Source organism: Suncus etruscus, chromosome X (assembly GCF_024139225.1).
Source record: "Suncus etruscus isolate mSunEtr1 chromosome X, mSunEtr1.pri.cur, whole genome shotgun sequence".
Classification (NCBI taxonomy): Eukaryota; Metazoa; Chordata; class Mammalia; order Eulipotyphla; family Soricidae; genus Suncus; species Suncus etruscus.
In genome coordinates, this window is record NC_064868.1 from 52601899 (window position 1) to 52616733 (window position 14835).

General features: G+C 36.5%; 1 non-coding gene across 1 annotated transcript; it reads left to right on the forward strand.

The window, feature by feature from the left end:
- Positions 1 to 10256: 10256 nt before the first annotated feature.
- On the forward strand, positions 10257 to 10419 carry LOC125999953 (U1 spliceosomal RNA). The gene has a single exon (XR_007492377.1). It is a non-coding gene; the product is annotated as a U1 spliceosomal RNA (small nuclear RNA).
- Positions 10420 to 14835: the final 4416 nt, after the last annotated feature.

A 14835-nucleotide genomic window follows, 5' to 3' on the forward strand; every position in this document is an offset into this window, starting at 1 on the left:
AGGCCGGGAATGGGGAAGGAGGAGATTGGGGGCACTGGTGGTGGGAATGTTGCACTGGTGAAGGGGAGGTGTTCTCTGTATGTCTGAAATCCAACTACAATCATGTTTTTATTCACAGTGTTTAAATAAAGACATTTAAAAAGCAAATATTTTTTTGCTTTCTTAATCACATAGATTCCTATTTACTTTGGGAGTGAGGAGAGTAGGGGTACTAAGTTTCAAAAAATGATTATTGACCATATTTCCACCTTGTGTTCTTCACATATACCATAGAATAGTACTCTTGTGTTGCTTTGGGCCTTAGGTCCTCTCAGAGTGATATAGTCATGTTCTTTGTATCTATATAGGTCCTTGATGATCCTCTCATTTAGTCATTAGGGAATGAGGCCAATCCAGGACAATTGGAATTAGACTAATATGACAAGGACTCAGAGCTTTATAGAAAGGCATTTATTTTCGTTTTTACCATACAGATCTTAACCTGTAATGTCTGGAGACATTGCCATTGTAATGCCTGTAGTCCAAAATAACACGAACAGTAGCAATTAATGAGAACAATTTACAAAATTTACCTTAATTTTTTTCTAATCCCTGAGAGCCACTAGTTTAAAATGTTAGAAAACTTAAAAATTGAATCAACTATGCTGAAATCAGACTTACCCTTTACACTTAGGAAATAAGTGTGGATGAGTTCCATACTACACTTAGATACCAAAATTATACCCATGGTTAGTAGAATATAATTATAAATTCAATTGTTTCTATACAAACTAAGCCATGAAGAAATAATATTTAAATTTATCATTGTATGTTGGGACACACTGCTGTGTATAACAGGATATACTGTTGTGTATTCACAGCATACACTTCTATGTTCAGGATACACTTCTGTGTCTTGAGGTTAGCTGTCTACCTAAAACATCATGTTTCTTGTCCTTGTGTAGATGTTTTGTCAACTTCAATTTTATAACTAAGAAAATTATTTGAACGGCCTCCAAAATAGTGCTGATGGGGCTATTCCCAATCATACTTGGCCTACTAGGGCCTGAACATGTACTGCTGCTTAAGCACAGCAGGACGACCCAGGTAGTACTCGGGACCATCATGAGCATATCCAGTTGTGCTTGAGAGTCTCCATGACTACACCTGGTGGTGGTGGTGGGGTGGGGGAAAGCTATTCATGCTGGGATCAATCTCTGTCTTTATGCATTCAAGTCATGACCTCCTGACCCCTGAGTGAATTTTTTCAGTCCCCTAAGGGATCCTTGATGACTAGCAGTTTGTGCTCCTGGAATTTTCTGGTGTGGTATGAACCAAATTTGTTGATTCAGGGGGCAATAGCTCCTGGCTCAAGATGATGGAATGTATAGACTTTATCTACTAGTGAGCACATGGTGAAAGCAATATGAAACAATTATGTTTGGCATTAAGGATTTTTATGCATCTTTGACAATAGGCAAATACTCCATTGTCAATATGCATGGATTACCAGCAATGAAAGGGGATACATAATGTTTTCCTATTAGAGTAAACCTTAAAATTAGCAAACAAATTTTAAGCATTCTACTCAATAAGAAAACATACAAATTATAAACAAGACTAATTCATCATACCTTGAGGAGGGAGTTGGATAAAGTAGGGCTCTCTTATACCAAAAGGCCTCATAAAAGTGGTAAATGACCTTGTAAGGAGAAGCCATGAGATATAATCCTCAGAAGTAAAGTGATGTGATTACTGAATCAGTTTTGTTTTGTTTCTTGAGTTTTTTTTTCAGGGCTACTCCATGCTCTATGGTCAAAAATTTCTCTAAGTGGTTACTTTTTAAATTTTAATTTAATTTTATTATTTTCTTTTTTAATAATATATTTAAGCACCATGATTAAAAACATGTTTGTGGTTGGGTTTCTATTATAAAAAAGAACACCCCCTTCACCTGTGTAACCTTCCCACCACCATTGACCCCATCTCCCTCTTCCCTCACCCCCTGTCTATTATATTCAAGACAGGCATTCTATTTCTCTCACTCACTACCACTGTCATGATAGTTGTTAGAATAGTTATTTCTCTAACTGAAGTTACCACCATTTGTGGTAAGCTTCATATCATGGGCGATCCCTCCAGCCCTCGTCTCTATTGTCTCTGGGTATTAATATAATAATGTCTTTTATTTTTCTTAAATCCCACAGATGAGTGAGACTATTCTATGCCTATCTCTCTCTGACTTATTCCACTCAGCATAACAGTTTCCATGTCCATCCATTTATAGAAAAATTTCATTATTTCATTTTTGCTGATAGCCAATAGTGTATATGGACCATTGTGTATATATACCACAGTTTCTTTAGGCATTCATCATGTACTCATCTGTTGTTGGACATCTGAGTTGTTGCCACATTTTGGCTATTATAAATAGAACTGCAATGAATATAGGTGTGCAGAAGGCATTTTTGTGTTGTGTTTTTGTCTTTCTAGGGTATATCTCTATGAGTGGTATAGTTGGATCATATGGAAAGTCAATTTTCATTTTTTTGAGGAATCTCCATATTGTTTTCAATAAAGGCTGGACTAGATGGTATTCCTACCAGCAGTTAATGAGAGTTCCTTTCTCTCCACCTCCATGCCAGCACTGATTGTTCTTGTTCTTTATGAGGTGTGCCAGTCTCTGTGGCGTGAGATGGTACCTCATTGTTGTTTTGATTTGCATCTCCCTGATGATTAGTGATGTGGAACATTTTTATCCTGTGTGTTTTCAACATTTGTATTTCTTCTTCGAGGAAGTGTCTGTTCATTTCTTCTCCACATTTTTGATGGGGTTAAATGCTTTTTTCTTGTTAAGTGCTGTCAGTACATTGTATATCTTAGATATTAGCACTTTATTTGATGAGCATTGGGTGACTTGGTTCTCCCATTATGTGAGTGGCCTTAGTATCCTTGTTACAATAGATTCATATAGCAAAGTGGCAGGCTACAAAATTAACATGGAAAAATCAATGGACTTCTTAAACACAAATAGAGAAGAAATGGACATTTAAAAAAAATCCCATTGGCATTAGTGCCACACAAACTCAAATACCTTGGAGTCAACTTAACTAAAGAAGTGAAGGACCTATACAAAAAAACCTACAAAACACTGCTTAAAGAAATAAAAGAGGACACAAGGAAATGGAGACATATACCCTGTTTATGGATTTGAAAGATTAACATCATTAAAATGGTACTACTTCCCAAAGCATTGTACAGATTTAATGCAATTTCTCTAAGGATACCCATGACATTCTTCAAAGAAATGAAGCAAACACTCCTGAAATTAATTTGGGACAATAAACACCCACAAATAGCTAAAGTAACCAATAGAAAAAAAGAAGATGGAGGCATCACTTTCCTCAACTTTAAATTGTGCTACAAAGCAATACTCATTAAAACAGCATGATATTTGAATAAAGACATACCCTCAGATCAAGGAATCAACTTGAGCATTCAGAGAATGTTCCCTAGACATACAATCAATTAATCTTTGATAAAGGGGCAAGAAATGCAAAATGGAGCAAGGAAAGCCTCTTCAACAAGTTGTGTTGGGAGAACTGGTCAGCCACATGCAAAAAAGTGAACTCAGACATCCATCTAACACCATGCACAGTGGTCAAATCCAAATGTATTAAAGGCTTTGATACCAGACCCGCAACCAAAAGGTATATAGAAGAACATGTAGGTAAAGCACTCCATGACACTGAGATTAAAGGTGTCTTCAAGGAGGAAACATCACTGTCCAAACTAGTGGAAGTAGCAATAAACAAATGAGACTATATTAAGCTGAGAAACTTCTTCCTCTCTAAGTAGTTCTTAAGGAAACCAGCAGTGCCAGTTATTAAATTCAGGCTGCCCTTGTGCAGCATGTACTCAGGACATTGATATATTTCTTGTATCTTACACTATATCATTTTATTATAACACCAGTGTGTGGGGTCATAAAGGAGAGATAATTTACTCTGTTGCCAGTTGTGAGTTGTGAAAGGACAAATGTCTAGTTTTCTCATCAAAAGTACATTCTCATTACAATCCGTTTATACCTTTCCTTGGATTTTCTCTGAACTCAAATCATTAGAAGATACAATAGTATCTTTATATGGGAAATCATTTATATGACCATAAATAATATCACCATATTCATGCTCAAGTAGTTTAATTTTGTGACATATAGCACTTTTATACAATAACTTAATCAGAACGTTAAAGGAATTAGGAAGTTTCCTATTATTTTAGAATATATTCATACCAACATAACATATGTAATAAGATTAAATATTTCTTCTTTTATGACAATACATTCATAAAATAACAAAATACAAATAGGGACAAATCATATTTATGTTTATTCCTATAAGGACAGCAAACAATTATGGGATGTCTTAGAATATCTTCTATAATCTCTTTATAGAGGCTAGAGAAATAATACAGTGGATAGATTATGTGTCTTGTACTTGACTGATATTGATTTGGTCCTAGCACTCTACTATTTGGTCTTCTGAGAATCTTCAGATATAATTTTTGAGATAGTGCTCTGAGAATCACAGGTGTGGCACCCCAAAATAAAAAAAAGCTCATATGTACTTTTACTTAATAAAATTATTCATTCTTTACTAAGAATTTTGATTTTTCAATTTTAAAAAAATATTTAAAATATTTCCTCTATTCCTTGAGCTGAATATATATCCCCCGGGAACCCAATACAATCTATGCAGATCCCCTTCTTAATCCCAAGGCCCAGAGAGTCAACCCTACCAACTTTCATATGCTCTCTCATGCCAGGTACATTGTCCGAGGGATAGGACCTGTAGTTCTTGAACTGAATCTGTATCACCCAGGTCCCAACGTACCCCGGCCCCCTCCTTTTCCCAAGCCCTAGCCAAGAAATTTACCTATCCTGATGTATATCTGCCCTCTCCCTCCCAAAACTCCATGAACACTATTGCACCTTTGCAAAGACATTCCCATTTATACTTCTATTTTCAGGCATGTCGGCCTTAGCACTTATTTTTCTCAGAAAATGTACAGCCGCAAATCTAAGTTGAACAAACTGAGTAATTAGTAGGCAGGATTTCTTTTATTTTTTTTCATACTCAAGTACCCTGAGTGGTTAGGAAAATAACATGAAAGGCTTAGCAGTAGACATATTTTGCATAATAAATTCAATAGATCAATTTTTTTTTAATTTTTATTGAGACCATTGTAAATTACAATTCCTTCATGGCTGTGTTTCAGGCATATAGTGATGGTAAATTAGGGCTATTCCTACCACCCGTGATGACCTCCTTCCACCAGAGTTCTCAGCATGCATCCCACACCCTCTTAAATATAAAGAAAAGAATACAAGAGTTACATCTGTTCTCCCTTACAAAACATTTTAGACAAGAAAAGAGTGGAATGAAAAATAAAAATTACTCATTTATATGGGAAAGAGATAAAAAAATTCTCACAAAAAGAACTTGCAAGATTTGTGATAACCAACCTGATTCGAAAGGAACTACTGAAAGGTCACTTATAAAATGAAATTAACAATTGTAACAACAACAACAACAATAACAACAACAATAAACCTACACAAAATAATGGCACAACAGCCTTCTCTTCCAGTAAATTCCTTGAATGTAAAGTGACAAAACACTCCCATAAAAATCAACAGAATAGAGGATTGAATGAGAAAACAAAACCCACCCATCTGCTTTTTACAGAAAAAAAAAACTACAATCTTAGGATAGACATAGAATCAGAGTAAAGGAAAGAAGACTGTTATATGTGCCACTGGAAAACAAAAAAAACAAAACGAGGTGAGATAGCCATAATAATATCAGATCAAATTTCATTCCATCTCAAGAAAGTAGAAACAAGGATAAACTCTATTTATTGATCAGGGAACAATCAATCAAGAAGTACTAACACCAATCAATATTATACACACCAAATGTTGGGTCAGGAAATTATGCAAAGCATTTGCACACAAACCTAGAGAAACACATAAACAGAAACATGACAGTGGTGGGAAATTTCTACAAGTCTTTCTCAACACTGGGTAGATCCGCTAGGCAGAACTTCAATAAGGACATGCTGATAAGAAACAAGATTTGGGGGTCCGGGGAGATAGCACAGCGGCGTTTGCCTTGCAAGCAGCCGATCCAGGACCAAAGGTGGTTGGTTCGAATCCCGGTGTCCCATATGGTCCCCCGTGCCTGCCAGGAGCTATTTCTGAGCAGACAGCCAGGAGTAACCCCTGAGCATTGCCGGGTGTGGCCCAAAAACCGAAAAAAAAAAAGAAACAAGATTTGGGACCAATGGATTTATACAGGACATTCCATCCTCAACAAGCTGAATATATATTCTTCTCTAGTTCACAAGAATATCTAGTGTAGATTACATTTTAGGACATAAATCTAACTTACAAATATTCACAATCATAAGAATCATACCAAGCATCCCATCAAATCACAATGCCACAGAGATATTGATTACCTGACTATTATGAATCCTAAAGAATGTGTAAACATAGTTGGGATTGAAACTGATAATGAAACTTAAACTGATTTTGTTTAAGTAAATCTATAATATTAATTTTAATGTTAGTATTGAAAAGTTAAATATATATTCCCTTGAATAAGAATAAATGGATAAAAATGTAACTGATGGCTTGAGTTAGTGAATACATGATACCTTTGGAACTTGTATTCTGACCTCACTTGAGCAAGGTTTCATGATGGGGAAAATACAAATAGTGGTGCCAACTGTAATAGCCTTGATGAGGGACATTGGATACCTGATTGGAGGAAGACTGTGAAAACCACAGGAAGGGGATGTAGAATGTCGTTGTGATCGATCTGCCCCACCTCACACAATAGCACATGAGAAGGGAGTTGGGAATGTCTGGGTTAATAAAAAAGGGGTGAAGTGTGTTGATTTGTCTTGTATGGAACGACTGGTTGGTAAGATCCTTATTACTGACATACATGCTTCTGTCTATCGCCTATTAACGACAACTATGTTTTCTTTTTCCCTGTATTTTGTATCTAATATTGTCTATGGCTAAGAAAGAAACTGATATGCATTTTGTAAAACATGGATCTTGTTGAGCCACAAATTTCAGAGGAATGGAGAAAGCATTTTTTTCTGGATCAGATTAAGGTCAAACTTGCAGTAAAACATATAAATGAATATGCTAGACCAAGCATAAGCAGAGCCAGTTTCAGTAATATACCAGTGTCCTGTTGTCTCTCATTGCTGACTCTACACCTCCCACGTTGGGGCCCCACTGAGCTTACCCTGAAATTGAGTTGGTCTTAAGCACTGTTTTCAGTAAAAGCCATGAATTTGGATTTTACCTAAACAAACACTGTGCTTAATGTGATATGAGTCACATTTGCAATTTCACATTAAGAAATGAAAACTTGGGGCCGGGTAGGTGGCGCTGGAGGTAAGGTGTCTGCCTTGCAAGCGCTAGCCAAGGAAGGACCGCGGTTCGATCCCCCGGCGTCCCATATGGTCCCCCCAAGCCAGGGGCGATTTCTGAGCACATAGCCAGGAGTAACCTCTGAGCGTCAAACGGGTGTGGCCCAAAAACCAAAAAAAAAAAAAAAAAAAAGAAATGAAAACTTAAGTAAAATTAACTTTAATATTATTACCAGTTTGATCTGATATAAACTTAATGTAATATTTAGTAAATAAAAGCAGTTATTAATGCTATATTTTACATTACCTTATAAACATCAGTTCATTAAAATATGGTTTGTATTTTTATTTATAACTCACTTCAGTTTGAACTACTCACACTTCACATGCTCAAGAGCTACATATGATTAAGGCTAGTACTGTATTTGTCAGTTCAGAAGTCAACAAAAGGGAGCCACTGAAACGTTTTAAACAGGGAGGATATGTTGTTTTTGAAAACAAGAACTCTGGTGATGATGTGAAGGGCAGGTTGGAACAGGGGTCATTCTCAATTTCTATATATAGTTCTACAAATTCTATGGTACAAGGAACATGAATGGGGCATGAAGTCCAGTTTACATGTTATTTACCGAGTGAGAAATCCTGGATCAACACTGATGACTTAGAGAAAGTCTAATTCTCTAATTTTCACAAATATATTTTATATAGCTAGTAATAATGCTAGGGAATATCAGATATAAGAAATATCACACCTCTTTATAAATCAGAGTTAATCCCACTTTATGGTCCTAATATCTTAAATCTAAAAAGATATTCAGCCTTGTTTTCTTAGGGCACTTCACTGAGAGCTATGTCTGAATATTGAGATTTTTTTTAAAATACACATGGGCCTAAGGTTATAATTCCCTAGTCATTAAATTATCTGCACACACTAATTAATACTAAGATACCCATCAGCCCCTGTGTTAAACCTTGCAGGCCCAGTAGGTCTTCAATGCTTTTGTGAAAATTATTTTTTTAACTCAATACCCTAGACTCCCTACTTCACTATTTTTCTCTGGGATGCTCCCCCACACTCCTCCCAGAATCCAGGCACACTCTGCTCCTCTGAAATACACACAATCTTCTTCATTAATGTTAGAGGAATACTTTTTAAATCTGAGATTTATTTCCCGTTTTTCCCAATATTCTTTTTTTCTGTAGTAACTTTTCCTTCCCTTTGGCTCAAGACTGTTTTGGATAAAGTCTGAAGTCTATATATAGAGAGACTATTGGCCCCATATATATAATTATTATTTTGGGGGGATCACACCCAGTGATGCTCAGGAGTTACTCCTGGCTCTGCGCTCAGAAATCGCTCCTGGTTTGGGGGTCCATATGGGAAGCCAAGGGATCGAACCGCCATCCGTCCTAGGCTGCTAGCGCCGGCAAGGAAGTCACCTTATTTCTTGCGCCACCACTCCGGCCCCAAATATATATTTTAAAATAATATTCTATATATCTATATATTCATATATCTATATATATCTTTAAAATAATATTCAACTATAGAGCAATAGGAACTCTTAAGTTTCATGATAGAAATACAAACCGATGACACTTGTGGTAGTAGAAATGGTGCTGGAATATTGTATGCCCAAAAATCAACTAAGACTTAACTTTATAAACAGTTTTTTTGTTTGTTTTTGTTTTAGGGCCACACCCAGTGGTGCTCTGGGGTTACTCTTGGCTCTCTGTTCAGAAATCACTCCTGTCAGGCTCAGGGGACCATATGGGATGCCGGGCATCAAACCTGGGTTGACTGCATGTAAGTCAAACACCCTACCTACCCACTGTGCTATTGCTCTGGCACCTAAATCACAGCTTTTAAATAAAAATGTTTAAAAAGAAGTACAAACTTGTATAACAATTCTGGCAAAGAGCTTTTAAGTATCAAAACTGAACATAAGCCTGTCAGAAACATCATGGGTAGATAAACATTCATTATAAATGAGAACTATGACCAGCAAAAGACATTGAGAGCTTTCTTAATGGCACTTCTCTTAATGACCCAAGCTAAAATAACTAAATATTTATCAACCATACCAAGGAATGATTTAACATACAATGGAACACTAACAACTGTGAAAATAAAACAGCATACATATACAATAGCATGACTGATTTTCATAAATATAGTTCATTTAAATTATACAATATGATTCTACATATTAGTAGAGTTTTTAAAATGTGAAAAATATATTGACACCTATAGAAAGAAGGGAAAGGGTTTTGGATGTTGTGAGTTTTTCTCTGACTATGAATAGGTTTATTTTGTGGTAATATAAACCATTTATAGCCTTGTGTTTATTCATATGTATTTTATGCATATATAATACAAAATTTAAGAAATATATATTTAATAAAGAAAGTTAAAAGTATCAGTCATTTATACTGCTTAGCTGAATATAGCTCTAATCCCAGTTGTAAATTAAAAAGGCCTAAATAATTTAAGATAGTGGATATAAAAAGGAAGATTCAAGAATCAATGAAATAATGCATGTAGCCATTACATAGTAAAATATTAAGAAAATGATCAGGGGGCCAGAGAGATAACATGGAAATAGGGTATTTGCCTTGCATGCAGAAGGTGGTTTGAATCCCAGCATCCCATCTGGTCCCCTGAGCCTGCCAGGAGTGATTTCTGAACATAAAGCCAGGAGTAATCCCTGAGTGCTGCCAGGTGTGACCCTCCCCCCAAAAAAAAACTAAAAAAAAATGATCAGATTTTGGGCTTGGCTAATTGTATACATGATAGTGCATTTGTTAAGATACAAATTATTATACTTACCTGGTGGGGCGATTCCATGATCAGGAAGGTGGTTTCCCCAGGGGGAGGCTGGCCCAATGCACCCCAGGTGTGCTGACCCCTGCAATTTCCCCAAATGTGGGAAACTTGACTGTGCAATTTATGGTAGTGGGGGACTGTGTACGCGCTCTCCTCTGAAATAAAAAAGAAAAAAGAGATACAAATTATTGGTAATATTAGGCAAATAGGTTATGAAAACCAATCAACACATCATAGTGTCTATGGGGCATTTTTGTAGAAAGACACTATGACCTGACTGGATTTTGATTGTAGTTATAAAGAAGAAAAAAAATAGTTCCTTTTATCTCTCTCCTCACTGAAATTAACTATAAAGCTTATTGAGAATGCATGACAAACCTTGAAACTGAGAACTCTGAAAAATAATAGCAATAGGAGGTATAGAGAAAAAAATAAGAAATAAAAGTACTGGGCCGGAGAGATAGCATGGAGGTAAGGCGTTTGCCTCTCATGCAGGAGGTCATCGGTTCGAATCCCGGCGTCCCATATATGGTCCTCCCGTGCCTGCCAGGAGCAATTTCTGAGCCTGGAGCCAGGAATAACCCCTGAGCACTGCCGGGTGTGACCCAAAAACCACAAAAAAAAAAAAAAAAGAAATAAAAGTACCACTAAACATATATATGTGTATGGAATATTTTGAGCTATGAGAAAAAATATATAGTCTTTTGCCATAATGTAGATGGAACTAGAGTGTGTTATATTAAGCAAAATGAGTCAGGAGGAGAAAAAATTATATTGAATACACATGGCATATTAAAAATAAAACAAGGGGTAGACAATATATAATAATTACTAACCCTTGGTCTTTACCATAGAACTGATGATACAAGGCATGGGTAGTCAGGGGTTGGAGAAGGAAAAAATTATAATCGACGGTGTTACAGAACTGGTAATTTGGTGGTGGTGAAACTTAGTGTTCCAAAACTATAAACATTAGGGGCAGGAGCAGTGGCGGAAGCTGTAAGGCATCTGCATTGCCTGCACTAGCCTAGGATAGACCGCGGTGTGATCCCCCAGCATCCCACATCGCCCTCCAAGCCAGGAGCGACTTATGAGCGCAGAGTCAGGAGTAACCCCGGAGCATCACCGGGTGTGACCCAAAACAATAACAAAAACAAAACACAAAACCTATAAACATTATTACTACTATAATCATACAATCTCACTGCATTTTTTAAAATTATTGGAGTCAGGTGTCAGTCTTGTGTACAGTTAAACTAGTTTGATCCTGACTCTGCATATGATCCCCTGAGCATAACCAGGGTAAGTCCAGTGTGGTGTTCTCAGGTAAGCTGAATGTAGTGCAACTATCCCCACCCCCTCAAAAATGAAGAGTGCCACTAAACTTGTGGTGATCTTAACCATTTTTGTGTTTTCATCATCTCTCAGCACCAACTCAAAGCCTTCTAAAAACTTGTACTATGATGAAGAGGTCCGGGATAAAATATTTAGTTATGAGTTGAGTAATAGAAAAGTAATAAAATTATAAATCCCAGATGTAGTGGATAAAATACTAGAATGGTACACTTTTTTTTTACCACTTTCTTTGAGCTCCATTCACCGGGCAACTTTAGTAGTGTGTATAGTTAAGTGACTAAGAAAAGACAGGAAAAGGGAAAAGGCAGAAGACAAAACTCTGAAGAACCTTCTTCTGTTCAAAGTTCTGTAATATAAGAGCCCAAACACAGTTTTCCTTTCTGTCTCTGTCTCAATTAAGTTTGGTCCTAACATGAGCTATTTCTAGCTTATAGATAAGACTGGCTCCAAGGGAAACTGGAAAGATAAGAGAGAATGAAGAGTTTAGGAAAGCTGACATGTAACATTGTTTATGAACTCTTGTGTTTACCCTTGACCTTTCTGTGCAGTTCGATGAATTTTAGTTAGCATAGAAGACTGAGATCTGAGCTAGAACGTCCTCACCAGGAATCAACTATTTGGTTAATACATAGGAAAAATCCATAAATGCTGGAAACATTTTAGAGCTTATGATTGGTAACAGCCTGCATAGGCAAAAGCAAGTAGCAATATTTTCCACAGATGAGGGATAGGGGTATCTCTAAAGAGATGACAGAAGGGAAGTTTTGGGGAGGGGTAAAATTCTCTATTCTGACTTTGATATCCTAAATATTTCAATGTAATAAAATGAATAAACTATACATAAAATAAGTGTATTGAAAATTAGATCTATTTATATTATGCATTATTATATTTTGGTCTGGATCCCATACCCAGTAATGATCAGAGATATTCCTAGCTCAGTGTTCAGCAGTAACCCATGGCAGTGTCTGAGGAACCCTGGTGAATTGGAGTCGGCCACATGCAAGGCAAGTACCTTAACATTTGTACTATCCATCCAGCCTCCATATGACACAAGTTCCTTATTCCTAGAATCTGTTATGGTAAAGCTTAAATGAGGTAATACCTAAGAATACTGTGTGCCCAACACATAGTATATACTCAGTAAATGGTAATGACCAGAAGACCAATGCAAGGTTTAGGAAGTCAGAAGATAGGTGAAAGAACTGAATAAAAAGTGACCTGTGAATCACATTGGGCTGTTTGTCAGTATTTGTAACCAGAGGAATAGATGCTATTAGTTATATATATATATATATATATATATATATATATATATATATATATATACATACATATTTGTGTGTGTGTTATCCAGTCTGTCCAGTTACCATTCTTTGTCCTTTAATTCCTTATGCCTCTCCATAAAGAACTTTTCACAAAGTTTCTATCTTTCCATTTTGGTCTTAGACTCAGCTGTAGCTCTGGAAAAAACATTCTCAGGCATTCCATAAAACTACTGGCCTAAACTCTTAAAAATGCTAATATTGTGGGGCCCGGAGAGATAGCACAGCGGTGTTTGCCTTGCAAGCAGCCAATCCAGGACCAAAGGTGGTTGGTTCGAATCCCGGTGTCCCATATGGTCCCCCGTGCCTGCCAGGAGCTATTTCTGAGCAGACAGCCAGGAGTAACCCCTGAGCGACGCCAGGTGTGGGCCAAAAACCAAAAAAAAAAGTTAATATTGTGGTCAGAGAGAGGTAGGGTGTTTGCATTGCACAAAGATGACATGAATTCAATAGCCAGCACCCTATATGGTCCCCAAGTCCCTGAGTGCAGAATCAAAAGTAAGTCCTGGGTACTGCTAGCTGTGGTTCCAAATCAAAAGCAAACAAGCAAAAAGCAGCATCTTGAGAAACAAGAATAAAGACAGGAACGCTGTTTTATATTATGAAGACAGAAAGATAGCTATATGCAGCATACGATTTTGTCATGGGTATGGAGTGACAATAGAAGAAATTATTAGAATATATAAGGAAAATTTAATTTAAAATGTATGGAAAGATTGTCTTTATTCCCAGTACATACACACTGAAGTATTTAGGATAGAATATAATGATGTCTTTAAGTAACTTTTAAATGGTTCAACAAAAATTTATTTCACATAATGATTTTAGAGACATAATTTTGTTTTATACTAAATAAAAATGTCAAAATATTAGTCATTGGTGAAACTGGATAAAAGATATATAGTTACTTATTATGTTATAGGTAGTTAGCTTAATGGGAATCATTGAGGAGGGAGAGTAGAGTAAAAAAATAAGTGAAAATTACTATAAAAACATAGAAAACATAATAACAGAGAAAAATTAGAATAAAAACAAAGTTATATCATGTATCTAAAGAACAAAAAGCGCCTTTAAAATATCAATCCAGATCAACTTGTAATTACTGTCTTGTTGATAAATGGTGCAATGTGGAATATAGGAAAATTATGAAAGGACAATTATAGGAAAACGGCATCTGGACTCTGAACCAATATGCCCACAGTTTAATGGGTTCTAATCATTTAAAAAATCTCATAGCCATCTCATAGAGACTATGATATGGGATACTGAGCAAGATGTAGTTGACTGTTCTATGAAACTTTCACTGGACGTGTTAAATTAGTAAGGCAAATTTGTGATAATTGTGATTTCTGTGCAAACATATAGTTTATCACTAAGGTGGTATCTGACAGCACACTTTTTTTTGGGGGGGGGGCACAACCGGTAATGCTCAGGGGTTACTCCTGGCTATATGCTCAGAAATCGCTTCTGGCTTGGGGGACCATATGGGATGCTGGGGGATCGAACTACAGTCTGTCCTAGGTTAGCACATGCAAGGCAAACACCCTACCACTTACACCACTACTACAGCCACGCATCCAGCACACTTTAAAACACAAAACTGCTCAAGATGTGGGAAGAAAATTAGATCTCAAACATTCTTAGGGCTTTCGTTTGACTTTGGGTTTTCTACTCTGTGCCCTGTGCCACCATAGTGCAATTATCACCTGCAATAAATATATCTTTCTGCTTTCTATAATTTGTTTTATTTATTGTGTGCCATATCTGGAACAGCTTTTGATTCTGTGAGTGTCACTCAAACTAATTCTTTGGTTGAGATAGACATGGACTTGGGGTTTCCAAAATAGGCAGGGAGCTTTCCTCCCTATCTTATTTTGGCACTAATGAGTATAT